Source organism: Numida meleagris, chromosome 1 (assembly GCF_002078875.1).
Source record: "Numida meleagris isolate 19003 breed g44 Domestic line chromosome 1, NumMel1.0, whole genome shotgun sequence".
In the NCBI taxonomy this organism is placed as follows: domain Eukaryota; kingdom Metazoa; phylum Chordata; class Aves; order Galliformes; family Numididae; genus Numida; species Numida meleagris.
Window position 1 is genome coordinate 101064386 of NC_034409.1, and position 27100 is coordinate 101091485.

At 41.8% G+C, this 27100-nt stretch overlaps 1 long non-coding RNA gene across 1 annotated transcript; it reads left to right on the forward strand.

The window, feature by feature from the left end:
• LOC110393390 lies at window positions 15507-24971 on the forward strand. Its single transcript, XR_002434990.1, has 3 exons — window positions 15507-16073; window positions 16183-16254; window positions 24745-24971. It is a non-coding gene; the product is annotated as an uncharacterized LOC110393390 (long non-coding RNA).

The following is a 27100-nucleotide window of genomic DNA, read 5'->3' on the forward strand; positions in this document are numbered from 1 at the left end:
AGGGCCGGGCCGGGGCGGCGGCGGCGTTGGGGCGGCCCCGGGGGGCGGCGGCGGAGCTCCGGCGGCGGCAGGTGGCGGCGGCTGGGCCGGGGCGAGGGGCAGGAGGGCGGCCAGCAGCAGGGAGAGCGGCGCGGGGAGCATGCCCCCGGGAGCAGGGATGAGCGGCGGTGATGGTCACAGCGGGCGGGGAGCGGGGGGGAAGGAGCCGGGCGGCGGAGTGCAGAGGAGAAGGAGAGAAGGGAGAAGGTGAGGGAAAAAAACAACGAAGTAGAAGAAAGTTCTGCCTCCCGAGCGCGAGTCAAGTGTGAGCGGGAGAGGGAAGGATGTCAACAAAAGCCGCTCGCGTGTGAACTTTGTGTTTCTCTGCAGGGAAGAGCCAGGAGCACATGGAAGGAGAGAGAGAGGCGAAAATCCCAAATCCCCGCTGCTGGGGAGGCGGAGGGGGGGGAGAGGAGAAGGAGGAGAGAGGCTCGGAGCCGGCGTGCAGAGAAGTTTGAGCGCTTCCCGCTCCTCTTGCACTTCTCTGCTGGAGTCAGCGGCTCATCCCCATCAGCGGCAGCAGCGGGACGAGGGCAGCTCTGCTGCGGCTCCGCGCTCCCCTGCTCCGGCGGCTCCTTCCTTCCTCTGCCCCCTTCGGTTTGGAAGAGAAGAAGGAGAAGGGGAGTGGAGAAATTCAGGCACCAAACACCGCTTCGATCGTCTCCGGTGAGATGATGGTTAAAAAGAAGGGAAAAAAAAAAAAAAAGGAAAAAAAAAAAGCCGAAGAAGTGGAAAACGTCCCGGATTTTGGTGCGAGCCCCCTCCTCCCCTTCTCCTTTCTGTTGTTGTTGTTGTTATCCCCAGTCTGCCGATGTGAACAAGAGGAGAAGGGAGAGAAATGTGAAGATGAGAGGAGGTGGAACAATGAATTTATAGCGGAATGCCATCCTGCAATGGCAATTTCAACAATTCGTCACTGCAGGCTGCCTCTTAAAGGGAGAGCTTCAAAACCACCACTCCCACACTTCCTTCTCATTTAATCAGACAGAGAAACTTGAGGGGCGGGGGGAGGAGAAAGGAGAGAGAGGGAGCGAGGGAGAGGGAGGCAGGAGGGAGGAAGCCGGGGAGGGGAGAGACCGGCAGAAAATGTTTGTGTCTGAAAAACACCACGTTTCCTTTGGATCACTTAAAGCCGCAGAGCCGCACGGTGTGTGATACTTCGCGAGCGATCACCTCGCGTCCTGCCAAGTTCCCCCTCCTCTGCAGCCCGGGCTGGGAGCGCCGGGACTCGGAGGGGAGGGAGCGTCCCGCAGCGCTCCGGGAGAGCCCCGGCCCCGTGCTGCCCCGCGCTGCCCGCGGGCTCGGCCCCCACCCTGGGGCAGCGGCGGCGGCACCAGCCTTCCTCCCTTTGTCCCCGCGGCCCGCAGCGCCAGCCTGTCATTAAGGGCCGGCAAGCTGTCATCTCGCTGCGGCGGGCTGCCATTACCCCGAGCCCCCGAGGAGTAGGAGGAGGGAGGGCGGGGAAGAGTTAATGCTCTCTGTGACCTTACGAGTGATTTCAGATGCTCAGCTCACCCCCCGCTGACCGACACGCGCACCCACGCCCTCGGTCCCCTCTCGTTCCTTCCGCATCCCCGCGCCCGACGGGGGACACCGCAAAGGGCAGACGTCCGGGTGCACTTTGTCGTCGGCTCTTCCCGCGCTGACACCGCCCGCAGGCAGAGGGGACAGCGCAGAAATCCTGCAGAAATCCCCGTTGTTTCCTTTCCGTGTGCCTTTGAGTCTCGCGGTGACGGGTGCCCGGAGCAGGTGCTCTCTGGCTGCAGGACGCACGCAGGGATGCGGCTTCCTCTCCTCCTCCCAGCCGCTATCAGCACCGCAGCCCTCCGCGGGACGCGCGGGGTGATGCGCGCACCGGCACCGCGCTGAGTGGGACAGCGGTGCTGCGCTGCGCAGAGAACAGCTCGGAGGGAGAAGGTCGGAGGCTGCTCTCAGAGTCCAACGCGCTTCTGTAAAGAACGGGTTAACTCACGCCACGAGCGCTTCACAAATTAATATTCCCGGGTAAATTACGCATTAACATATGCCCGATCTGTAATTAGATCGCCCTGAGGTTATGCTTATGAAATATTTAACGCACCGAAGGTTTGCAGGTGTTCTTTATTCTTTTTTTTTTTTCCCCCATTTTTTTTTCCGGAAACAGGGAGACATGCAAACAAAAGTTCATTGCTCAGACTCCTGGTGCTTGTTTTTCTGCACTTCAGCATTTTGCCATCACCAAAAATTCTTCACTGAAGTCAGTAAATCCCAAAATTCAGTCCTATACCTGGGAGGTCACTTGACGTTTTTTGGGCATCAATCCAGGACTCTTCAACATTTTTCAAATTTAAATATTTTCTTGGTCATTTTAAAGTAGTTATAAAGTTAAAACAGTTGATTTTTCTGTTTTAAAAGGGAGTGAGAGAAGAGTAAGGTGTGTTGTGATGAAAAGAAGAACCTGTAATTCATCTCTCACTTTTTCTTGGATGGCTTTTACTTTTCGTTTGAGCCTCATGGATATCTCTTCAGCAATAACAATATTTTTATTGACTTCAATGAGACCTGATCAAACCCTGGATTCACATATATGTCTGCATCCAAACTCCCAAATGCCTTTGAGAGTTGTGCTAAGGATGAGATCTGGGATAAGGAATGTAGTTTGGATAGCAACCTCAGAAACTCTCATTAAAAAAGCGTTAGTTTGTCCATGAATAGGCATATAGCACACAAGGGGCCGGTGTAATGTTCTCCTCTACTACGGCATAATTCCAAATGTCCAGCTAGATAGCCTAGGAAAAAGAGAAATGCTTAGAAGGGTCAGTGGTCATTGAATGGTGCACCTCACTGCTTACCTATTGTCTTGTTCTTGATTTCCCAAATGAGACAAAAAAAAAGCTGGCTAAGTTTCCACAGTGCTGCGTTTCACTAAGCAAGGATCTAGGCTTTCCAGGAAGATGCAAATTAACCTGTGCAGATTACCCCGTGGATTATGAAGTCTTTCCTGTATAGATTTCAAAACTGTAGTAACTCATTAGCACAAGAGTGGAAAGTTAGGTCGATCATGCCTCATCTAACAAGAGGAAACCTCTTCTAGTTTGAGAATCTTGACGGATAAATCACTTAAACGAGTTGTCTTCTTTTTCCTCCCAAGTTTGCCCTCTTAGACCCTTTTTACAGTTACAGCATTCTCTTTAAACAAGAAAGCCTGTTAGCATGTCCCAAGTTGTGGATGGCACTAAATCCTTGTCAAACAGTTCTGACCTGGAAATCACAAATCTGACCTCTCCCAACTGAGAGATAGAGAGCCACAAATCCTCAATTATCTTTGAGACACAACACGAGTTTTGTGCACTTTGGACCAAATTCAATCCTGATGTAAAAAGATGCAGTCCCCTTGAGTCTCCAGAGCTGCAAGCTGCTCCCATTAAGGCTGCACTTCAGCCCTTGGTTTTGTCCATGAGACTTAACTCTTAATTAAGCTTAACTCTTAGTCCTGGAGAATTAATTTCTCTTCAGGATTTGTTGTTTGAGTGTTAAGAATGCCTGAAGTTTCTGTGTAATTGCACAGTGAGATGAACTGCTTTGGGACATACTAGTATTTTCTTTCTATAAAATTATAGGAAGATTGAATCAAACAAAAGAAATCCACCAGCTAAGTACATTCTAAATTGGCATAAAGAACACAGCATTGGATAAGCTTGTGATCAACACAAGCCAAAGGGTGGGAACTGGACACAGATTTTGGCAAATTCTTGTCCAGGAATCTACCTGTTGCAACATGCTTCCTAACATGGGGCAGCTCGGTCTCTCCTGAGAATAGAAAGCCTCTGTTTACTGTATTGGACATTTTCTGTCCCATTCAGCAGTATCAAGCTCACTTGCAAGAGGAAGCTGTTCAAATCTTTATCTCCCACAAATCTATCAGTGATATTTCACCACCTTTCAAATCTACCATGGTTACTTGGTCTTGTCAGGATTTTTAGCAATCCAGTCATTATGATTATAATGTTCAAGTCTATTAGTTTTAGAGATTTCCTATGGTGATGCATTAAAACCACTGAATACATTTATTTCTTAACTGCTTATTATTAAATTAAATACTCATTATAAATCATTTTGCAAATAACATTTAAAAATAAATATTTTTGGTTAATTTTCTGGAAAAGTCTAGATATGCCAGTTTTTGGATTAAGCTGTACAGCCTTAGACTCCCACCCTAGAAAAACAGCTTAGTTAACACTGTCTCTTACTTTGGACTGTGTGTATTTATGTGGGTTAAACGCCCTTGGAAACCCATTTAGGATAAGACATCCTGGTAGTTGTTTTGACTGAGTCTATCTCTTGCTTTTTTGACATTTATGTAGGTTTGTGGTTGATAAGTGAGCCAACATCACCATTACTGGTGTATCCTTCCTGCTAGTCTTACCAGTCTTACTCAGTCGAGAACTGAGTGGTTCTGGACACTGAGCTAACTTCTTCATCTGTCTCAAAACGGATGTGACAACGGCAAAGGCAGTAGTGAGAAGCTTCCTCCTGGCTGCACATTCTCTCATTTTCAGGGCTGCCATTTCCTCTAACCAGATTACCTTTTCTATGGAGCTCGGTTCCAAGTTTTTGTAAACCCTAAATTATTTATTTAAGCATCAAAGAATGCATAACTCAGAAAACCCAAACAATTAACAAGCATTTTAATTATGAAAATACATAGTGAAGACAGACTGGGAGGAGAGCAGCTGCTCACTGAGAGCATCCCTGTGGAGAAGGACTTGGAGGTTCTGGTGGATGAAAAGCTTGACACAAGCCAGCAGTGTTCACTTGCAGCTTGGAAAGCCAACTGCATCCTGGACTGTATAACAAGAGCAGTGGCCAGTAGAGCAGGGATGTAATTGTCCACTCTCTGCTCTCCTCTCATGAGACCCCACCTGGAGTATGGTGTTGTGTTCTGGGGCCCCCAGCACAAGAAGGATGTGGAGCTGTTGGAGCAGGTCCAGAGGAGGGCACAAAGATTATCAGAGGGCTGGAGCACCTCTCCTGTGAAGACAGGCTTAGGGAGCTGGGCTTATTTGGCTTGGAGAAGAGATGGCTACAGGGAGATCTCACTGTGGCCTTCCAGTACTTGAGGGGAGCTTACAGGCAGGGGAGGGACCGACTTTGTACATGGATAGATAGGGATAGGACAAGGGGGAATGGCTTTAAACTAAAAGAAGGAAAATTTAGGTTCGATGTTAGGAGAAAATTCTTTCCTCAGAGAGCAGTGAGGTGTTGGCACACGTTGCCCAGAGAAGCTGTGGTGCCCCATCCCTGGAGGTGCTCAAGGCCAGGTTGGATGGGGCCCTGGGCAGCCTGAGCCGGTGGGGGGCAGCCCTGCCCATGGCAGCAGGTTGGGGCTGGGTGAGCTTTGAGATCCCTTCCAACCCAAACCATTCTATGATTCTGTGATTCTACGATTCTATGATTCTATGAAAAGACACAGACTGGTGTTCTCAGGTGAGCTCCTGAGTGGCATTATCCTGATTATACCTTCATGCCCTTGACAAACAATGACTGCTTATGACCACCAACTGTGGTTGCTTTAACTGGTCAGTTTTACAGTAAAAATGTCTTCAGTTACAATAAAATAATGAACTTAAAGTAGTTGTATTTGGTAAGAAATGTCTTTTTTTTTTTTTTTTTTTTTTTTTTTTTTTTTTTTTTTTTTTGGTGTGAAGCAGTGTTGCTTTAAGGCAAAATGTTTTACTTGCTTCTTTATGGTCAATGACATCTTCAACTACAGCCATGTGGGAGTGAAGGAGACGCCTTTGGCTTGGGGTTTGTGTTTTTGTAAGTGGCATGTGTAAGTAATGTATCAAGTGCATAACAGTTCCAGCAGGCTGAAAACTTTACATTTGACATCAGCTTCATTCTTCTATAAGGACTAAGGAGGCAGCCTCAAGGGGTGTTAAAACTGGGTTGGGCGCACTTCAAATAGTGGTATTGTTTCAGTGTAACAACCCAAGAATATTGTGAATTCGTGGGTACAGTATCAACTCAAAAAAAAACCCAAAAAACTAACTGGGGTCTGGCTAGAAATCAAATTGTCCAGTTATCCACGTATGAGGGAGGAAAAGAAGGAGCTGGTGAGATTTCTGTAAGATTAATCATATATAAAAATGTATCACATAACAAAAGTATATCTCTTGCCTTCTTGAAGGATCCAGAGGAGGGGCACGTTTGCTGATCAAAAGAAGCTGTGAGAATGTCCAGTCAGGAGGAGAAGACACAAAAGACAAATTATATTTCCTCAGTGGAATGGGGTCCCTCACCTTCCTACAACTGATGCAAGATATGAACTCACATAAACCATAACATAAATGAATAATTGTGACCATTGAACCTACCATGAATTTTGTTTAAAACACATGTTGGGTGGAGGTAGCGTTCTGCAGGAGGTATCAGATGTTAGTATAGTATCAGACTATCCTTTTTTTTTTTTCTTTTCCTGAACAGCAGCAAAATAATCAGAAAAAGGGTAAGATGTTAAACTTTCCTTATAAAAAAGTGACACTTGCTATATAAAAAAACACATTTTAAGAGTGCAAGATATGCACATGATGTATTCTACAGCTGTTCCTTCAGAAGACTAGAAGGCCTGAAAAAGTCTGGAGTCTAGTTCATATGAAGAGCAGCAGACATTTAATTAATGTCAGACCTAGAATTTTACAGCCAATATGTGGTCTCTGAACATCTCTGCTCTAGTTAGCAGAACATCTGTAGTAGAAAAACAGAACTTAAATAAATCTGAGTATACTCATACCCCTCTAAGCCTTACCTCTTTTTATCATTATTTCTTTAAATATTTTCCCAAAGATTTGTATGTTCAGCTTCTCCCTGTCCTCTCTGCTTTAATGAGCTGTATCTAAACAAAACTCAATTCAGTATCAATTTAGCAGGCGAATAACCACCTCCCTCCCCCTCTACCCAAATCTTACTCATTCTTTTTTTTTTTTGTGCATAGGCTGTATATATACTCTTGCATGTGTCCCATCTGAAATACTGAGGCAGTTATAATAAAATGAATGTCTGAAATGAGGGATTTTTTTATTTTAAATGTATACATCATTTTAATATATTTTTAAAATATATATATTTTTAAAAATAAGCATTAATCAAGTTCTCAGTTAATGCAGATTGGGATAGTTCCATGTGGGCAAACTGTTAGAGGCACAGCTTTATGAATTCACACACCTATAAATGATATTCCAGTACTGTAGGTGGAATATCTTTTTTCCATGTCATCTGAGGCATAAACCAGAAAATGTACTTACCTAGACTTCAAAGTTAAAACTGAAAGAGAGATTAAAGAGAAATTTAAAACAAACATTCAATTGCCAGATCTCACCTGGCATTAATACACACACGGCACCACTTAAGATATCAAGTTCAGGTTGCCGTGTGCACAGATTTTTCCATCTAAATCCTGGTTGCCCCGAACATGGGGAGAGAATTTTTGCAGGTCCTCTGAAGCAGGAGTTGTTGGGAACACTGTCAGGTGGCACCACTGCCTGCTGCAGATCTTCCTGTTACTTGTCCTCACTCAAAATTCAGCCTCTGCCGCAATAGGGAAAGTTGGAGAGCCTGCTTCCTCTCCCACAGACATGTTTGTAACAGCAACTCAGCTTTGTTTTGCCCTTTGTTGAGAAGGCACAAGAAGGTGCGTGTGGTGCTTCTGCAGTAGGGTCGTGAACATGCTTTTACTCTCCCACTCATTTCCACTTACTATGCTTTGATGCACACTAAGTAGAGCACATAAATGGGATCTCTTTGGGATAAAACTAAACCAGAATATATGCTCTGCTGGGTGTGCAAGGTGCAGAACTGTGCTAGATCCAGCCTAGAGTTCACCTATTCTCCTGTTCTGCACTGCTCCTGCTCCAACTGCACTCCTTGCTAAAGCAAACGGTCATACTGCTACTGCTGAGGAGCACCAGGACACAAACAAGCTGCAGTGTCCATCAAATGCTACACAATATCCCTTTTCTGATCAAATATTTTAGACACTTCTGCAGGCTTAGACACTTTACAAAGAAATTATAAGGGAACACAGTTGTAAGACAGGAAAGTTGTTTTTTGAATATATTTTACAGTCTTTAATGGTGAAAAGCATACATTTTATTGATTTGCACATATCCTGTAATGCCCATACTTCCGTCAAAAGGGCCAGGAGGTCCATGTAACATTTAAATGCTTTGTTCGGCTTATTTTGAGGGCTTAGATGGGTCTCAAGAGGTGCCTAAGGCTTATAGTGGCCTTGGGCACAAGGGCACAGTTCACCCTGAAAGAAGAGACCTAACATAAGTCTCATCACAGCTGCAATATTCATTTCTGGAATGCACCCAGCAGGTCTTATCCAAGCCACTACAGACAGGCAGTTTGAGTTTTTCCAGTTCCTAATGATTACACAGTATCCTGGAGTCAGTTGGACAACTTCCACTGAGAGTGAAACTCTTTGTATTTAATATCCCCCTAAAATAAAAGTGGTATAAGAGAAGGGCCTCAATCTTTTTCTTCTTTTATTGCTTGTGTTGAAAAGGGTTAGCCCACAGGGGTTGGAGCACTGGGCAAAACTACAAAATATGCAGTACATCCTGTCACACCAAAGTGGGCAGATCTCCTCCAGTAGCAACCGGACTGGTACAATGGAAGACTTTGTCTAGTTTTCCTACCCGTACAGTACTATAGCATGCATGATATTTCATTATGGTTTCCATTTCAGGAAGTGAAATGGTGGAAATCCCTAAGTATCATGACTCCATTTTCACCGCTGCTCCAGGGGGATTGGGGGTGGGGTGTAAAAGGAGTGGGCAAATCTCACTGGAGCTGTTATACATGATACTGTAATGTACAGCAGGAAATTATTTCCCACTCCACTGGACACCCAGAATATCATCAAATATGACTCTTGACAACCTTCAGTTGCTATGCTGCAAAGAAATTTTCAGAAAAATAAACAAATGATGCACCCAGAAGATATCTCATATAGGCAAAGCAAGGAATAACTTAATCTTAAGTTGGTCAACAAGTCCTAGCAACAAGTCCTATCAAAATCCATGCATCATAAACTCCAGCAAGAGAAAAATCAGAGCAGCTCCACTAGACAACAACCATACCTTCACTATGCATCATTCTACAAAATGTCATTCTACCTCAACTGATGTGGAACAGATTTACAAAGCAGTGTGCAAAAGACATGCACCCATGAAGGCAACTTACCTTTAAACACAATATAAAAACCAGGATGTTAGAGCAAGGGCAACTCAGATCTCTGCTCTCATATTTAATCTGAGTTACAGAAAGCTTCAAGGCTGTTTCCCAAGTTACCTACCCTCTCTCAGAATCCTTCTGCATCTCTGCTCCCCGTCTGCTATTTTCAGATTTTTTTTTCTCCCAAGAGAACATTTTGAAATGTGCATGTCATGGTCCAGATCATAACCACACCAGGGAGCCTCCTTTCCTCCTTGACATTTGCTAGGTTTTATATTCTCCAATATGAACTGAAAAATCTATGTAATCAAGCCCTTGCCAGTGAACAGCATGACTTTCTATGGTTCATAAAACTTACCCATCCCCTGTGTAGGAAAACCATTCTCCCACAGATCAGGAGCTCACTACTTCAAAACACAGAAACCATATGGTGACGTGTGTAAAAAGAAAACAATAACTAAACAAAGTAAGAAACAAAACAAACCTTCTTCTCCTATCCATTACCCTTCCCAACAAAACCCCACCTTTTTCATCCAGGAGAACTGACCAGTGCAATCACCATAAGGTTCAGGTTGCTGTTGTGCAAGGAAGGCTCTGTTAGCACCATGTTTGTCTTTGGCATCTGTACGTCATCCTGTCGTCAGCTTTGCCACCTTCCAATGTGGTCAGTCTGTTACATTCCAGGCAGTGAGAGGGCAGAAGGACATTAAGGGTTGCTTTGTGCATGGACATCTTCCCCTGCTGTGACTGGGAAGGTCTTAAAACTGAGACTTCAGGTGTACATGCAGGAGTGTGCAGACATAGTCTGGAGTCAGCATATGTTTGGGCTTCAGAGGAGCCACATGCTCACACCCAAAATAGTCAACTTGATCCGCTGCGTAATGATGCCATTGGACTTCTCTGATTTTGTTCCTAACTGGAACAGATTTTTTTCTAGGATTTCTAGCCATGATTTTAATATTTCTAGGGAAGAGATGACAGCCTTTGGTAATAAGGTTAATAAGTAACCTTAACTGTTTAAAAATCACAGCTTTTAGTCTGAATTCATTTAGCTGCCGTGCCCAGCCATTACACTTCGTTAATCTTTTGCCTGCTAGTCTGAAGAATCTGCTACCTTTTCTCCTACTTAGAAAAACTACAAATAACAGACACGTGACTCTAACCTTTTTTTGGGGGGAGGCTAAGAGGCAATAAAAAACTTGTGCCTATGTAAACATCTATTTTTCAAGGCTGTAGTCATTCTCAAGGTCCTTCTCTTAGCCTCTTTCAGTTCAGCAAAATCCTCTCTAAGTTGTGGCTATTGTATTTGGGTATGGCAATGCTGTTCACACCAGTGTAAGATAGGCATACAACTTAGCATGCTGTAATTCTGTTGAGAAGAGCATTGCACTGGGAGCACACATTAGCTTTTAACTACCACAGCCTCTTCCTCTCTTTAGAGCTTCTTCAGAATCTCTGCTTCTCTGGAGAGCACGTTCCTCTCCTAAGGTCAGGGCTCACCTTCTTTGTGTCCAGATGTATTGCTTTGTTCAGTACTTATTCTTCAGGATCCTGAATTCATGTCAGTAACCAGCCTGTTCTAAAGCTCCTGAACTTATTTTATGACTCGATGTTTATTTCTAGGTCACTGATAAATATACTAAATTTAATTTTGCTAAGAACAATTGACTTTGGTATGCAGCAGCAAAGTCTTGCTTGATAATGAGCTCTTCTTTACAATCACACGCTGAGGTCTATCAGTTTTCAGCAGTCAACATTTGCTGCATATTTTCTATGCGTAGGCATATCTACATGAACCACCCTGAGCGACTACTCTGTTACAAGGCTGATTAATAGGTATCTGTCTTGTAGTGATTTTCTTCTTCTTTTTGTCTGTCTGCTGAAGTGTTAGTGATTCAGGCCCATGGCTGCTGTTTTGAATATTGCTGCTGGGGTCCCACTGGGCAAAGTCAGGCTTCCTGAGTGGCATTGACAGCGATGTGACCTCATCCATCTCTCTCATTACGTGCTTCTACTGATAGGGTTCGAATAGAACCTCTCTCCCTCCTATACCTCTCAGAGACAACAGAAGAACCCATCCTTTCCTTTCTCTGTCTTCTGAAGAACTCCTGGTAATTTCTCATTGCAGGTTTTTCTTCTCTTAGAAGGTCTGTCTATACTGTTGTGTGAGCTTCAGTTCATCATTCCATTCATCTGCTGAACTCAGGCCAATTAGTAGTGAGGAGCAATATGGCCATCTCACTTCTGTTACGTTTTAAGAATTAAGGGGAAAAACATTTGGTGGTATGAAAGTAGAAGGAAAATTTGCATATTCTCAATAAAAAGCCTTAATTCATATTGTTGCCTATACTGCGTTTTCCATTTCTACTTTCCCTTGAGGAGTAAAGACTGAGGCTCTATATTCATTTTTTTAAATCTGTATGTTTATTAACATTGATACAGAGAAGTCTGCATTAAAACTGGCCAGGGAATTATGATGCAACAGAGTCTTGCTCCCAGTTTGCACCTGAGGAAATTAACAACTGCATAAAAATGACATATCAGACTGTCTGTTCTCTGCTGTATAGCCCTTGTAGGCCTCTCTCCTCTCTCATTTGGCTAAACCTGTTTTAACAAGCACCCAGAACAACTCAGCTCAGTTGTTCTTGCTGTTCTGTCCCTGTAAACCCAAAGTGTCTCCTTCATATATTTCTCCTGAAGCAGTGACATGCATGTAGCAGAGGCAAAATTCCAAAACAAAGTAAGCAGACACTGTTGGTCCATGAAAGCCACATGAAGTTGGAGCTCTGATGGCTTTCATTATGTTGTGGTGTGAGCACTCTCTATTCACATGGCCCAATGGACTTTAGTAAGCTCTTTTGTGTTTCAGACTATCTGCAGACTTGAAGGCACAGTGTGTGCATGTTTGTGTGGCTGTACATGGTGCACACAATTTTATTCTTCAGTGTTGGAAAGCAAATATTTCTCATTTTCCAACCTCTGTAGTTACACTTTGTTGGGATAGCAGGGAAACACTAGAAGAGATATTGGTCAATAGCTCTTATAGTAAAAGTTAGTAATGTTTCCCAGTAGAAAATGTTGTGGGAAAGACATGAATTCCTTTCAAGTTCTGAATCAGATTTCCAATCCTTTCCTCAGACCTGGGGAATTCCAAAAAGAAGGGTTTTCATACTAAAACCAAAACTATCTATATTGTAAATGGAACTGTCAAACTGCTGTTTTTACAATGTGTGATTCAGAGAACTCAGCCACCCACATGCTAGCTGTAACCACAAGAGGCAACACTTCAGAGCATCCTATCTGAGAATCCATCTATACGGACATTACAGACAGACCTGAGGCTCCTTTTCTTCTGCTCTAAGCTTCTTGGACATATGCCAACTCAAATTTAGGAGTTCTGCAGACATGTTAGCTCAGTTTTGTGCTTGAGCTAATATCAAAGCTTTTTCAGTCATCTGGGTTGAGAAGATGCCTTGTAGGTAAACCTCAGTCATCAGGTGATACAGAGGCATGTTGCCTCCATGGATGTCAGAGGAATTTTACCTCAGAAGAAAAACATGTAAGGGAGTATGTGTTTCTCTACTTTCTGCTATGCATGTAGCATAACTCTTCCTCTTGTGCAAGTTTTTTTTCTACAGAACTGATGCTTAGTCTACACTCAGCTTCAGAGTGGCTCCTTGCATCCAGCAGGCTCCCTTGGGAAGCTCAAGCAGCTCCCTAACCAACCCCACTCCCAGCCCATCATTCTTTTCCTTTGTACCCACTCACATCTGGACAAAATCCAGTCCTCAACTGAAGCTCATGAGACTGTTTTCCTAGTATGCACACTTTACAGATAAGAAAAGTCTGTCTTGCATCAGATGAGAAAGCAACAAAAAAAAAAAATCCAAGAAAATACCAACTCCCCCTTGCCTGAAGTCACGTGTCACACCCAGCAGCAGTATCAAAGACTCTTGGCTCTCAGCCTCTGCAGACAAGTTTGCACCTGAATTGGAAGTGAAATCTTTTCAGGAAAAAGACATCCACTCCAAAATATGGTAACAAATCCTTTGTTTAGATTAGCTGAATCCCATGGTCTTGTGTTTTCATCCCTCAATCCTCCTTGCCACAGTAACAAATCTCCAGTAATTTGAACACATGTATGCTCCTCACTAACTCCCAACAATGGTAACTTGTTCCATATTCTCAGTACCATTTGCATTAAATAGTTCTGCCACATTCCCCCTTTAGTCCCAGTACAGAGAAACAGATGGGTAAACAAAGCAAAGAATGGCTATGTCTCACTGCACTTTTGTTGTTGTTGTCTATTTTTTTTTTTTTGAAATCTATCCAAACTTTGAGACTAATTAGGTCATTTTAAAATAAGGGAAATTCCTGTAAAATCTTTTTCACTTCTTCAAACAAAACAAAGCATGGAAGCCTTCTGGATTACAGCATGTAAACTGATGGGGAGATAAGATAGCCTTTGTTTTGTTTGAGGCTCAGAAAGATACTCCAGGTAAAATTCCTTGTTGTTGGCAGTCTACTTACCTTACTAAGATGGAATTTAAAGCTGTCATTTTCCTTTATTTTTTTTTCAACACACTTTTACAGGAGCAGGACGAAAGTGCTAGTGGGAAGTCATTCTATACGAAGTTTGCTGAATGATTATGAAAATGCTGTTTTGGTTAAATAACTGCACTGATTAACTCCTCTGTTTTTTTTTCTTTCTATTTTTTTTTCTGATAAGTGAGACCTATGGATATCTACATCTATTACATTATGTTGATACAGCCTATACCTTTGAAAAACGTGCAAAACCAAAACCAAAAATAATGAATCCTATGTTCTGTAAATAGGGTGTACTCCAAAAGAATGCTAGGTAGCATTTTAATCAGAGGCTGAGACAGCTGGTATTTTCCTGACTCAGGTGACTGCTTAATGATTATTAACAGTATCTAGTGACTGTGAATGTTCAACCTGTATTTGCTTTTCCTCCTCTTTTTCTTCTGACTGCCTCCACTGAAGAAAGGAAGGAAACGCCTCAAAAGCCTGGGAAACCTCTGTGACCTTTCAAGTGCATTTGCTACACTGCCCTTTCCATCTCTCCTACCTCCATCCAGAATTGTTAAAATGCTGCTAACAGGTGCTGCCTCTGGGTTCCCGTTTGTCTCTGTCACAGACACACAGAGTCCTCTGCTTGAGCAGCTCCAGTAATGTGGCCTCCTGCTGCCCTGGCCAGGAGGCTTGGCCACCTCCTTCCAGTGCCCACGAGGCTGTTTGCCTTCAGCCATGTCCTGCAGGGAAAGGCTGATGGCTGCTACCAGCTCAACTCCTCTCTCTACCAAGGGACTGGGGAGGGAGCAGGGGCAAGACAATGCCCTGAGTCAAGTCAGTGGGGACGGGCAGCAATAGAACAAGGAGAAATGGCAGAAAGTGGAATACAGGAAGATCTATACAAACACAAGGAAGAACTTCTTTACAGTCAGAGCAATGGAGCAGTGGAACACATTGCCCAGAGAGACTGTGGGGTTTCTTTCTCTGGAGATATTCAAGACCTGTCTGGATGTCTACCTGTGCGACCTGCTGTAGGGAACTGCTTTAACAATGGGGTTGGACTTGATCTCCAGAGGTCTCTTTCAACCCCCGCAATTCTGTGATTCTGTGATTTTGTGAAGATAGGACTTACTTCTTGTTGGGACTGAAACTAACTGTAATAAAATGAGACAAACAAAAAGCCTTTACATAATAATGAAAGTGCTGGTGGTTGTCTTCTGCTTTTTTTTTTTTTTTTGAAGAGTGGGGATTGTTCTTGTTTAGCATTAAACCAATAGGAATTCCTCAATGAAAAATAAATACATATTTGGTACCTGGCAAGGCAAATTTTTGCTTCAATAGGCTTAATACACTGCAGCTTTTGGTCTGGAAACTGGAGAACTCTCCAAGCTGAATGCCCGCAGCACTGTGTTCTTGAAATATGCATTGCCTCTTGAATACACTTAAAAATCCATAGACATTATGGTTTTAGTACTGCGCTTGGTAAACATGCATTTTCAAAAGCCAGCTTTTTATATCCCACCACTGCAATGCTTTTTTGTTGCCAGTTTCTCTACTCCTCTGGCCACCAAATCGTCACAGCAGGAAGCTACACAGATTTAGTAGATAAATATGAAATCAGGCTAATAGCAGGTGAAATTATTTATATAGGGACTGGCACCAGTCACAGAGTCCTTGTCACAGCATCTGGGACTCTCGCGGTCACTTGTAGCGTGGCACTGCACCACAGGGACACTCACATTACTCTGCTTTTCAAGCTAGGCAGCTGAAAAAGGCTGGTATTTTAACATCAGGCATTGTGGCCAGACTCAAAAGGGAAGTCTGGCCTGGAGAAACAAACTCCCAGAGCCAAGGTGAGGCCAACAGTGAAGCTGCTTTCATTTTAATAGGGATAGGAAGTCACCTCAGCAAGCAGCCAAGGATAGATACATCAGGCTGACCTGGGAACACTGTAACTTCCATTACTGTAAGTTCATTTCCTCTCAAACCTGCTGGCAGGCCCATGGAACTGGAGAAGGCTAGGCTGCAGTCCTGGCCACAGCAGGTGCTGTGCAGGCCCTGCTGCACCACAGGTACAGCCTCGGTGCGCAGCAATGAGAGGCAATATTGATGCCTCTAATGATTGTCTGGCCTCATTGTTTACCTCTGGTAGGCCCCTCAGGTACATCATGCTGCTCTGGGCCTTGTCTTATGATTTTTTGCTGTATATGGAGTCAGATTTTTGATCTTCTGTCCTGTAGATTCATGGGTGATCAAAGCACAGACAAAGAAATGAGCAGGTAGACCAGCAGAGTGTCATCTAGACATCCTGGCTGGACATTCTGGGCCTTGAAGCTGGGAGAAATGAGGAATCTTCCAGAACTCCAATTGTCTTTTCTTTTGTTTTAGTTCTTGGACTTATTCAGGATATGTTGACTACGGCAGAAGATCATCCAACCTCCGGAAGTGTCCAAATTTGCAGTAAGTGGGAGTTGGAGTGCCTGCAATTTATGTATATGACAGCTTTTGGGAAATTACAACAAAACCTTTTTCACAGGTTTCCATGCTCACATTCCAAATAAGTGCCTGAGGCCTTTCTGGAAATTCTAAATGCCATTGAAAGTCACTGAGAAATGGCTGTGTTGTCTTCTAAAATCCCAAATAATTTAGGAATACATCCAGCAATACTTTGGAACGGTATACCTTGGAAAATTCCAGCAATGTGCATTTATTGTTCCAAATCAGAGATGACTTTGGAAAACCTGTGAAAAGGACAGTCTTTTTAGTTCTTTTGGAAGACCTCAGTTAGCATATTTTATCTTTTCCTGCATCTCTACCGCGCTTTGTTCTCAAGTCTTGGAACAAAAGAACTCCTTGGTACTGAACAAATTTCAAGCACAGGTTTTCTTACTTATGAAAGTACATGTCTAAAAACATGTGCATCTTGAATCTACTGATATTATTGTATGCTGTTGAAAAAAGTTATATTATTTCACGCATTTGATATTAGGAATTTGCAGACAAATATACAGCTTTGCCTAATAGCAGTATTTGAAAAAGTAAGATTTCACTAAGCATTAATTTTACGTGACACAATTTTATTTTTATCATTCTGTTTGCCCAAACAAAAGCAAACTTGCCCTGCATAATTTTTCCTTTGCTGATGTTAGTCATACAAATATTTACTGACTCACCTAAGCTAGCGTTTCAGCTAAAACAGTTTTTATCCAGCTAAATAGGGTAATTTAAATGGTCCTATAATATTAAAAAGGAGAATTTTCACATACCTAAAAATGTAAGTTTTACCCTTGGTAAAAAGGAGTGCAATTTGTCACATTCCATCTTGAACCATGCTTTATTTTATAATGCAGTAAATAAATTCATCTTCCTACCTATCAACTCAAACCCAATTACAGTACCATCGATGTATGGTCTGCCTGTTCAGAACTTTATTCTGGTTTTCCGTTTTTGTACAGAAACTAGAGGGGATCCATCCTACAGGAAGAAGGGGCAATGGAGGCACCCATTGCGCTAGCTGTCTGAGAGACCATGATCATAATATGAGTGCTATCTGTAAGGATCTATTCCCCCTGTTCTCATTTTAGTTTTGGTTTTAAAAACAAAATATAAAGGTATAATACCATTTTTAAAGTTAGAAGGAAGCTATCACTAAATCTTTCTTCATCTTAGGCCCTCCTTTACATTTTGGTGATGTGAAAAATGAGAATCATAGAATGATTTTAGTTGGAAAGGACCTTTAAGATCATGTAGTTACAACTCCCCTGCTATAGTCAGGGACAGCTCCCTCCAGTCCAGGTTGCTCAAAGCCCCATCCAGCCTGGTCTTGAGTTCTTCCAGGAAAAGGGCATTCGCAACCTTGCTGGGCAACCTGTTCCAGTGTTTCACCACCCTCACAGTAAAGAATTTCTTCCTATTATCTAGTTAAAATCTACGTTCTTCCTGTTTAAAACCATTTCCTCTTGTCCTGTTGCTACGTGCCCTTATAAAAAGTCCCTCCCCATCTTTCCTGTAGGCCTCCTTCAGGAGCTGGAAGGCTGCTATAAGTTCCCCCCAGAGCCTTCTGTTCTCCAACCTGAAAATCTCCAGCTCTCTCAGTCTATCCTTGCAGGGGAGTTGCTCCAGCCCTCTGATCATCTTTCTGGCCCTCTGGACCCACATCAACAGCTCCATGTCCTTCCATGTCCAGTACTGCATGTGGGGCCTTATAATAGCAGAGTAGATGGGCAGAATCACCTCCCTCGACCCGCTGGTCATGCTTTTCTTAATGCAACCCAGGATACAGTAGACCTTCTGGGCTGCAAGCGCACATTGCCAGCTTGTGTTGAATCTTTTATCAACTGACACCCCCAAATCCTTCTCCTCAGGGCTGCTCTCAAGCCATTCTCTGTCCAACTTGTATCTGTGCTTGGGATTGGACTGATCCAGGTGCAGGCACTTGCACTTGGCCTTGCTGAACTTCATGAGGTTGGCATGGGCCCACTTATCAAACCCGACCAGGTCCTACTAGATAGCATCCCTTCCTTCTAGCATGTCAACTGCACCACTCAGCATGGTGTCATCTGCAAAATTCCTGAGGGTGCACTCAATCCCACTGTTCATGTCGTCCACAAAGATGTTAAATAACACCGGTCCTAACACCTATCCCTGAGGAATGCCACTCGTCACCGGTCTCCACTTGGACATTGAGCCGTTGACTGCAACTCTCTGAGTACAACCAGCAAGCCAATTCTTTATCCAGCAAATGGCCCACCTATCAAATCAATTTTTCTCCAATTTAGTGACCAGATGTCATGCAGAACAGTGTCAAGCACTTTGCACAAGTCCAGGTAGATGACGTCAATTGCTCTTCCTTTATCCACTGATGCTGTAACTCCATCATAAAAGGCCACCAACTTTGTCAGGCATGACTTGCCCTTGGTGAAGCCATGTTGATTACCACCAATCACATCATCTCTATTTTTCATGTGCCTTAGTAGGGCCTTCAGGAGGATCTGCTCCATGATCTTGCCAGGCAGAGGTGAGGCTGACTGGCCTGTAGTTCCCTGGATCTTCTTTTTTCCTCTTCTTTAAAATGGGGGTTATGTTTCTCCTTTTCCAATCAGTAGGAATTCAAACAAGACCATTGCTTGTTCCGACCTTCTTTTCCAGTTTTCTCTAAATTTTTAATTTAAATGTAGCTCCAATCTTCTGTTTCTAAGGCCATGATTAATGAGAGTAACCCACATCCTTAACAGAACTGGGAATGCCTCCTTGACATTTTCCAAGTCTGCACCAGATACAATATTCCCTGAGCTCCAAAGGAGTCGTCCAGCTGACCTTGGTGGTTTTGAGCTCAGACTCAAGGTGTGTGGTGGAATGTGCCAAAGTTAGGATCTGGATCACATTCCCCTTCAGTTTCTACTTTATAAAGAAAGGAATTTGTTAGTGGGCCTTCCCACTTCAGGTCTCAGTGCTCAACAACTTCATCATCCAAGAAAAGGAGAGAGCTATGAAGAGTCTCTAACTGCAGTTTTCAAAATGCCTTTCTAATGCCTCTGCATTAGAAGCATCTGTTCTTATGAACTTTATGAACTATCTGTTCTTTATGAACTTTTCCATATACAACAGGATATCACACTTTTTCATTTTGGATAGCATATTCTTGATTAAAAAAACCAAACAAACAAAAAACAAACATGAAAGTTAAGAATGCCTCATACTGTGAAAATGCCTTCAAAGCAAGTGAGATTGAGTGCCTGGCTCCTTGGTGAAGTCGTGTCACCCATGCTGGCCCTGGTTCAGCAAAGCACTCAAGCACATCCATGAGCCCTGTTCACTCCAATGGGCTGTTAAGTCTGGGCTCATGCTGGACTTTCTGTTACAGCTGTTGAAAAAACTCACAATACTGCCTCCCACACCAGGATGCAAGGAGAAACCTGATTAAAGCTGATGTAAGAGGCTACCAGTGAAAGCCAAGTGCTCTGTACAACAACAAGTTTTATTGATCTCATAAAACTAAGGAACTCTTCTGTTAGCCAGTCACCTATTTTTGAGTCCCATATTCAGGCAACTAATTTACTGTTCTATGTTCACATACATAGAAACATAGCACACTCTTGCAATAAGTCCTGGCATTTAAAGTACACCATAAAAGAAGTCTCTCCACTTGTGTGAATACATAAACCTCGACTCTTGTTTGGACATGTCAAAGAGCATCTGGGCTGCCAAAGGTTGCTCTGGCTTTTGACTGCCCAGTAGTATTGCAGCAGTGGCAGTGAGGTCAGAAGACAAATGTTACAAATGTTTACAGTGCTCAGTGCAGTCCCACATTGCCAGGAGAAACACTCTTCTTTTCATTGTCGTTGACCACTCTTTTACAGATCCCTAGTATTTGAGCAGGGAATGAACCACTGCAGGTTTTAAAGTTGTTCTGCTTTTTGGATAGTATTAGGGCATGTGAGATTTCCAGGTTGGCAGTGTGGAGAAAAATAAGGCTGTAGAAGAAAGTGACCCAGGATGGTGGAGAGAAAGAGGATGAAGTAGGGCAGTCTCACTCTCATACGTCACATATTTAAGCCATTATTATTACCTGTATAATTATAGTTACTCATTTACAGAGTAACTCAAATCTGTTTCATTTCTCTTGGCCTAGTTGTACAGAGGGCTAGCTAGTTCCTTGACAGGTTTCAACCTCTGCTGAAATCAGATACTAGAGGAAATGAACTGGATTTATGCATGTGTAGAAGGGTTGGTCAGGCAGGATATATGTTTATTAAAGCACTGTCTGGCAATTCTCGTAGGGTGTCTTTATACCTTGTAAACTTATAATACGAAAGGAGATTCAAAATAAAAGCAATAATACAACAAGGTTCACAGGTTCATGCATTTATCCATCTCCAGTCCTATAATCCGTCCTTCCGTGGTGACCTGAAAGATTCTGGCCTGATTTGACAACCCTGTTCATGTGGAAGTACATATGCTCCTATGAATAACTGTTTAAAATCAATTCTGTTTTATTCATATGGTTTATGAATTTCAGAGACAGAGCTTCTAAGAAAAAGACGGTATTGTTTGCAGATAAAATAAGCAAGACAGAAAAGTATTACTTGCAGTCAAATAACCAAGTGGAAGATTATTCATGGATTTCTTTCATATGGGGAAAATAGTGCAAATATAATGTTTCTAGGGTGAGAGGAGAATACTTAAACAAAAAATGTTCACATGAATTTACTGCCATAAAAATAAGCCACAGAGAGCAGTGAAGTGGTTGTCTATTCCACATCTCCATTGAGGATTGGCTTGTAATGAGAAAGAATGAAAAGATAACTTTGTCTGGTGCTAATTAAGTTTATTAACAAAAAATAGTTTTATTGGTGATCAGTTCTCACATTCTTAGAAGAAAAAGATTCTTCTACTGTATGGCCAATAAGCCACCATCTTACGCATGATTTCTGCAAATATTTTGCTTGTTTTAGTGTATAAAGTGCTTTTCCTTTTCTGATCCAAAGATAATTCTTGTTGAATGGATATCCTAGTATGGAAAACTTAAAGTGGACAGGCAATTATATTTTAATTTTCTTTTAATTGCTGCTACTTATTCTATTAAAAAAATATTTGAATACATTAGTCTCCCCCGCTCAGTAACATTATCAGTTATTCAGAGCAGATAATTTATAAGCAAACGCATACTGCATTTGAGGTAAAATAACTATAAATCTGTAGTTTCTAATTACATGGTTTTGTTGAAGAAAAAGTATTACGGAATTAGTTACCTGAAATACAAATTTGGGTGTGATACCAATAAAACCTTTTCCCTAAGAAGAGCTCACTCTGTAGCCATCAGCTTCTTTTCTGAATCTGAAAAGAAAAACAGTTTCTCATTCCCACTAAACTGAATAACAAAACACTGAATTTTCACTTTCCCGCCATTCCTGGTCCTGTCTGGAATAAATTAAACTATAGAAGCTTAACTAGGGAGGGCTCATGGTGTCTGAGCCTGCTTAGTGAATTGCTTGAAACAACAGATTCTTGGCACCAAAAATTATTCGAGATGCTCTTTCCATGGTAAAAAGGATTAATAATAACCAAATATTGCTATTTAATCTCTCCAGAGTCCTTAAAGAGTGGAAACAGTGCGTAGATGAGGTAGATCCCTTCTCTACTCTCAGTATTCAAAACCTGCTCAGTACTCAGAGTATTGGAAATGTCTGCTTTTAATTATGCACATTGCCTTTCTGCCAGATAGCAGGTGGAATAGATTTCAATTCAAGTGGGAGCTAATACAAACTCCTCTCAGCAAATTCTCTTTAAGAGGATTCTCTTTCAAGACTGCTTGTTTCAAGCTGAAATTGTAGGTGTGCTCAAGAGAGTATTCTTCACTCAGTTAATTGCACAAGAAACAGTCTTCTCCTATGTACTGATAAAAGGCAGGAAATCTTGAACTTCCCCTGTTCTTCCCTTATCTGTCTATTAGCCAGATACATGGTGGTGCTCTGCTTTGGTGATATAATACTCTCTCTTTGTATCCAACTTGGCATGACTAATGTAGACTTGCTGCTAGTCCTCATTCATTCTCACCTTCAAATGACTGTGTCAGAGAATTTTTTTTTCCTTTTATAGCATTATTTTCCCCCAGAATTTCCCTGCATTGTCTACAGACAGAAAGAACGCAGCTGCATAAGCAGGCATGACTGAAATTCAGGCATTCAAGCTCCCTATTTTGTTCTGAGTTTGCACGTGCCAAGGGGCTTTTGTGCACAGGCTACTTGTTGACAGACATCAGGAGGTAGAGGTTTGAAAATTCCTGGAGATATTATTACACTGTACCAAGAATATCTGTCAAGAATCAGGACGAAATCCTACATAACCAGCATCTGATGTTTTGGAAGGACTTAGAGCACTTTGGTAAAGTTTAGTCAGAGAAGATGTAGCTGACTGTGGACTAAAAGAACATTCATTCTTAAATCCCCAATTCAAGAAAAGGCAGGCCCTACTGCTTTACTGAGTAAGTGTCAATTGAATTTAAAACCCAACAAAATGAAAATAACCAAATATCCCCAACCTCCCATAAGCCTCTCATATCCTTGGTTTTATGCACAACAGGTTTTTCTGGTATAGATCAAGAGAAGAGTTTGTGAGAAGACAGCGTATGCTTGGAATACGTACAACTTCTAAAACTATTTCTCTTGCAAATTAAATGAAAAATATAGGATACAACCATTCAGCAACTGAATTTTACTATGAGAACTATAATAACCAATCCTACTGGATTCATGTTAAACTCTCAGCACTGGTGTGTAGCAGAGTCAGTTTGCCAGTTCAAGGTCTTGGTTTTGCTAGCGAAGCAGGAACAACGCTCAAAGATAGGTCTATGAAAGCAGCACTTCACACCATATACTCTTTTTTTTTTTAGAGAAGAAGGTTTCCCCAGAAAAGATGAGTCTTCTGGTGCTATAAGGCGGTAATTAAAAGGAATCCAGTCAGGAGCTTATTACCTCTGTAAGAAGTCTGTAATATATAATGGGTAAATAGCAATTGTTAGAGGAGAGTGGAATAGCAAAAGTAAGATGAAAGAGGACCAGGTGTATTTTACTCAGTAAGGTCACTTCGCAAGGAAATAATATAAAAACAGTTCTTAACTTCAGTGTCCCAGGGTTTATTATATTTAATTCCCAAACTCTTAAAGAATCAGTTTCTTATACAGGTATTAATATTTCTCAGATCAAGTGATTGGATCCCCAGCAATTGTACAGAGATGTTCCTGTCAATTTTCACTAGTTGGAGACGTAGCTGGAAAAATAAAAAGAGGGATTAGGTGTAGTTTAAGATGGGTATAAGCTCTTTGCAAAGCCTACGGAACAGCTGGTATGCAATACAAGTGTTGTTCAACCAGCATATAGCAGTCCTATATCTGCTCCCCTTATATGAACATCTTCCGAATAACCTCTTAATCCCCTCTGTGACACAGAACACCATAAACAGTATGAGGCCCAGGCTAACTGAATCATACATAGAGCTATGAAAATACTTACACGTAGTTTGGTAGTGAGACCTAGCACATTTAAAAAAAACAAAAAAACAAAAAAAAAACCCTTGCAAAATGTGAAGTAGAACAGTACAAATGATCCTGGGGGCTATTAAAGGCTCTCTCTAACATCAACATGGTCATGAAATATTGTATAACTGTAAGACTCCTCAAGACGCAGTACACTTTGATGTTTTCTACATGAGACTATATAGTCACAGAATCATAGAAATGTTTGGGTTGTAAGGGACATTAAAGATCACCTAGTTCCAATCTCCCTTCCATGAGCAGGGTTGCCACCAACTAGATCATAGTGACTGTAATCATTTACGTAGTTATTAAAAGCGCTGTAAAACTTGAAGAAAAATATGAATTCAATGTATGAAATTTGTCAAAATGCCAGGCAATATTTCTTGATCACTGTTGTTTATCACCATTTCAGCAATTATCTATTAACTACAGTACCTGAGCTCTTAACATATGACGCCGATGTAACCAATTAAGAGAGAGTCCTATATGCCCAGATTGTTTAAAGCATGTTCCAACACGGAGGGTTTTTTTTGTGTCCATTTTATGCTTTCAATATTAAGAGGAAATGTGGTTCTTGGAAATACAAAAATAGAGCTGAAAGTAGCTCACAAATTTCAAAGAATTATTTGTACTTGAAACTACCTTCAACCCAACCCAGAAATTGCTTCCCTCTCTCACTTTATTGTACTGAGATGGTGGTGCATTAAGAGCCATCCAGGGGTCTAAAAAAAATCAGACCCCATGCACTGACACAAAATATCTGCTGCATTCCTTAAATACAATAATACTATTCTAGACCTACAAAAGTGAAGGAGAGAGAAAATTTTAAGGTAATAAACTCAACAAACTTTCTTTTTTCTTCTGTCTTGGTTTATGTAAAAACTTCAATGGTATTTGAGCTTTTTTTTTTTTTTCAGAGACATGTAATTGCCCAGATGATAAAGCTGGATGCTGTGGCAAAAGGCATAATGGAAGGAATGTGACTCACTTCTCACCTGTCTTTCCCAAAGTGTGCTGGCAGCCAAGTATGACATTTGAGACAGTTTCAAAAGACTGTTTCTCTTCTCAAATAAAATGAAGCTTTATTCAGATACTCCTTTTAATTCTGAAGTCTGAAAGAGGCCATGTACTTAACATCCTCAGAAGCTGGGCTGGACTGGAATGGAAATGGAAATACTGGAGCTAGCACATGTGTTGCTACTTCTTTTGGCTCTATTATTAATAATAATAATAATAAAAAAAAATGGAGGCCATTGTTAAATCAGCTGAAGTTTTCGATTTTGCATGGTGCTAAGTGACCTGAAACTCTGGAAAGGCAATAAAAGTTGAGAAGCTGAGAGTGCTCTGCTGCTTCTGGGAGTCTCCATATGGTGCCTGACAAGCATACAGCTTCCTGGCATCTGCTGAAGCAGCAACACCTGCAAAGCAGTGACTCTGCTTGAAGAACTGGGAGAGCACTGGAATCCAACTCTTTAAAGATAAACATCACAAATATCCCAATATATCAAATAACTCCTGACAGTTGTAGACAGGAGAACCACTTAGCGTTGCAGTACTGGGTAAGAACAAGCATAGAAATATATCTTTACATTTAAATGGAAACAGACATAAGCATATATCTTGCTTAAATTTACCCTCCAAATTTCCAGTCAGTGCAGTGGATTGCAAACAAATGTGTTGCCCTTGCAAGGGGCTGTTCAAGTATAAGTCCTGATATTTAGTATGACTTGGAAATTATTTCCTTAAGCTCTGGGGAAAAATATATATATATATATATAGCAAAAGCATCTGATGTAGTCACAAAACTGTATAAGATAACATTACATATTTTTTTTGTTGTTTCCCACACCTCCATCCCTTTGAAAAGCTGGGAGTTTTCACAGAACAAAACCAGACTCTGTGAACATGTGATTTCCTTTTAAAACAATAACAAAAAAATCTTTGAAAAAACAAATTCTTTCTGCTGAGAACTAATTTTTTTATGGTTTTCACAGATTTTGAGTGTTTAAATTTTCTCTGTGACTGCCAGAATCTTGTTTTTATTCCTTTTTTCAGAGGCTAAGTTTGATTTTACAATGAAAAGTTAATAGTTTTCAGTGAAAATTTTATTGTGCACATCAGCAGCTCTCATCAGAGAAAGTATTTTCTCTTGCCCTGCTTGTATGTGTTACATATTTATTGTTCTCTCTCACAGTGAAAAGAGGAACGGGGAAGAAGGGCTAAATGAACGAGTACCAAAATCAGTCCAGCAAGAATGACCTTGCTCCATGCCAGCTTCTCACCCAGCCCCTCAAACAGAGCGTCTGTCACCTCATGGCTTTCCCTTCTGTCAGTTTACTGTCACACCTTTATTTACACAGACAGGCAGACTAGGCTGTAACCAGCAGAAGACCAGAGCTCCAAGTGGTCATGCCCATCCCACAAGGCAATGAAACACGAGCATTATCCTGAGTACATTGTGCTATTGTGCTATTAACTATTGCGAACGGACATCATTCTGCACGTCTCATTCCCCACATCAGTTGCAACCTAAAGTAGATTGTACTCAGAGTTTAAGATAATTAACAAAATAAGGGAGAAAAGGGTTTTTTACAAGTATGTTCTGGTACAGGGCAGCAGTATGGCTTTGAAAGATACTCAGCTACTTGCCTCCAGTTCCAGAACTTTCAGTTCTCAGGGGGATTTCAGTACCCGAGAATGGGATTCATTTCAGAGATACCTAAGCCTATTGCTCTGTTCCAGTGGGACATGAAATATATTTCAGTTTCTAAAGAATACAACCACTCAAAGCAACAACGAGCCCTTTTGGTAGATTCAGATGTGATAGGAATGTTCTGGTTAGTAGCCTCGACTAAATCCCATCTAAGGTAAAACCACTGTGCTGCATATAACACGTAGGGGATTGAGTACCATCTTCACTTTGTGTCAAATTGCTTGCTAATGTAGAAGTAGACTGAGTTAAAGATGTATTTGCAGAATTGGCCAAATCATTTGTTCTCTGCTGGGGAATTTAAGCTTTCAATTTAAAACATGCTAAAGCCTTTATTAACAATGACATGATTACTATTATTAAACTTCCATTATTTTTAAGTTTGCTTCTGAAAAGTTATTACCCTATACAGCACTTTCATAGTCCTGAGTACAGTACTTGTCAACAGGTGCATTTTACTATGTATGAGCCTTGTCTGCTTTCACTGCACTCAATTCATTAGAGCATTTTCTTGACACAATTGTGCGGCAGTGTGCTGAGAGGGAAGCTTGCTCTGCTTTAAG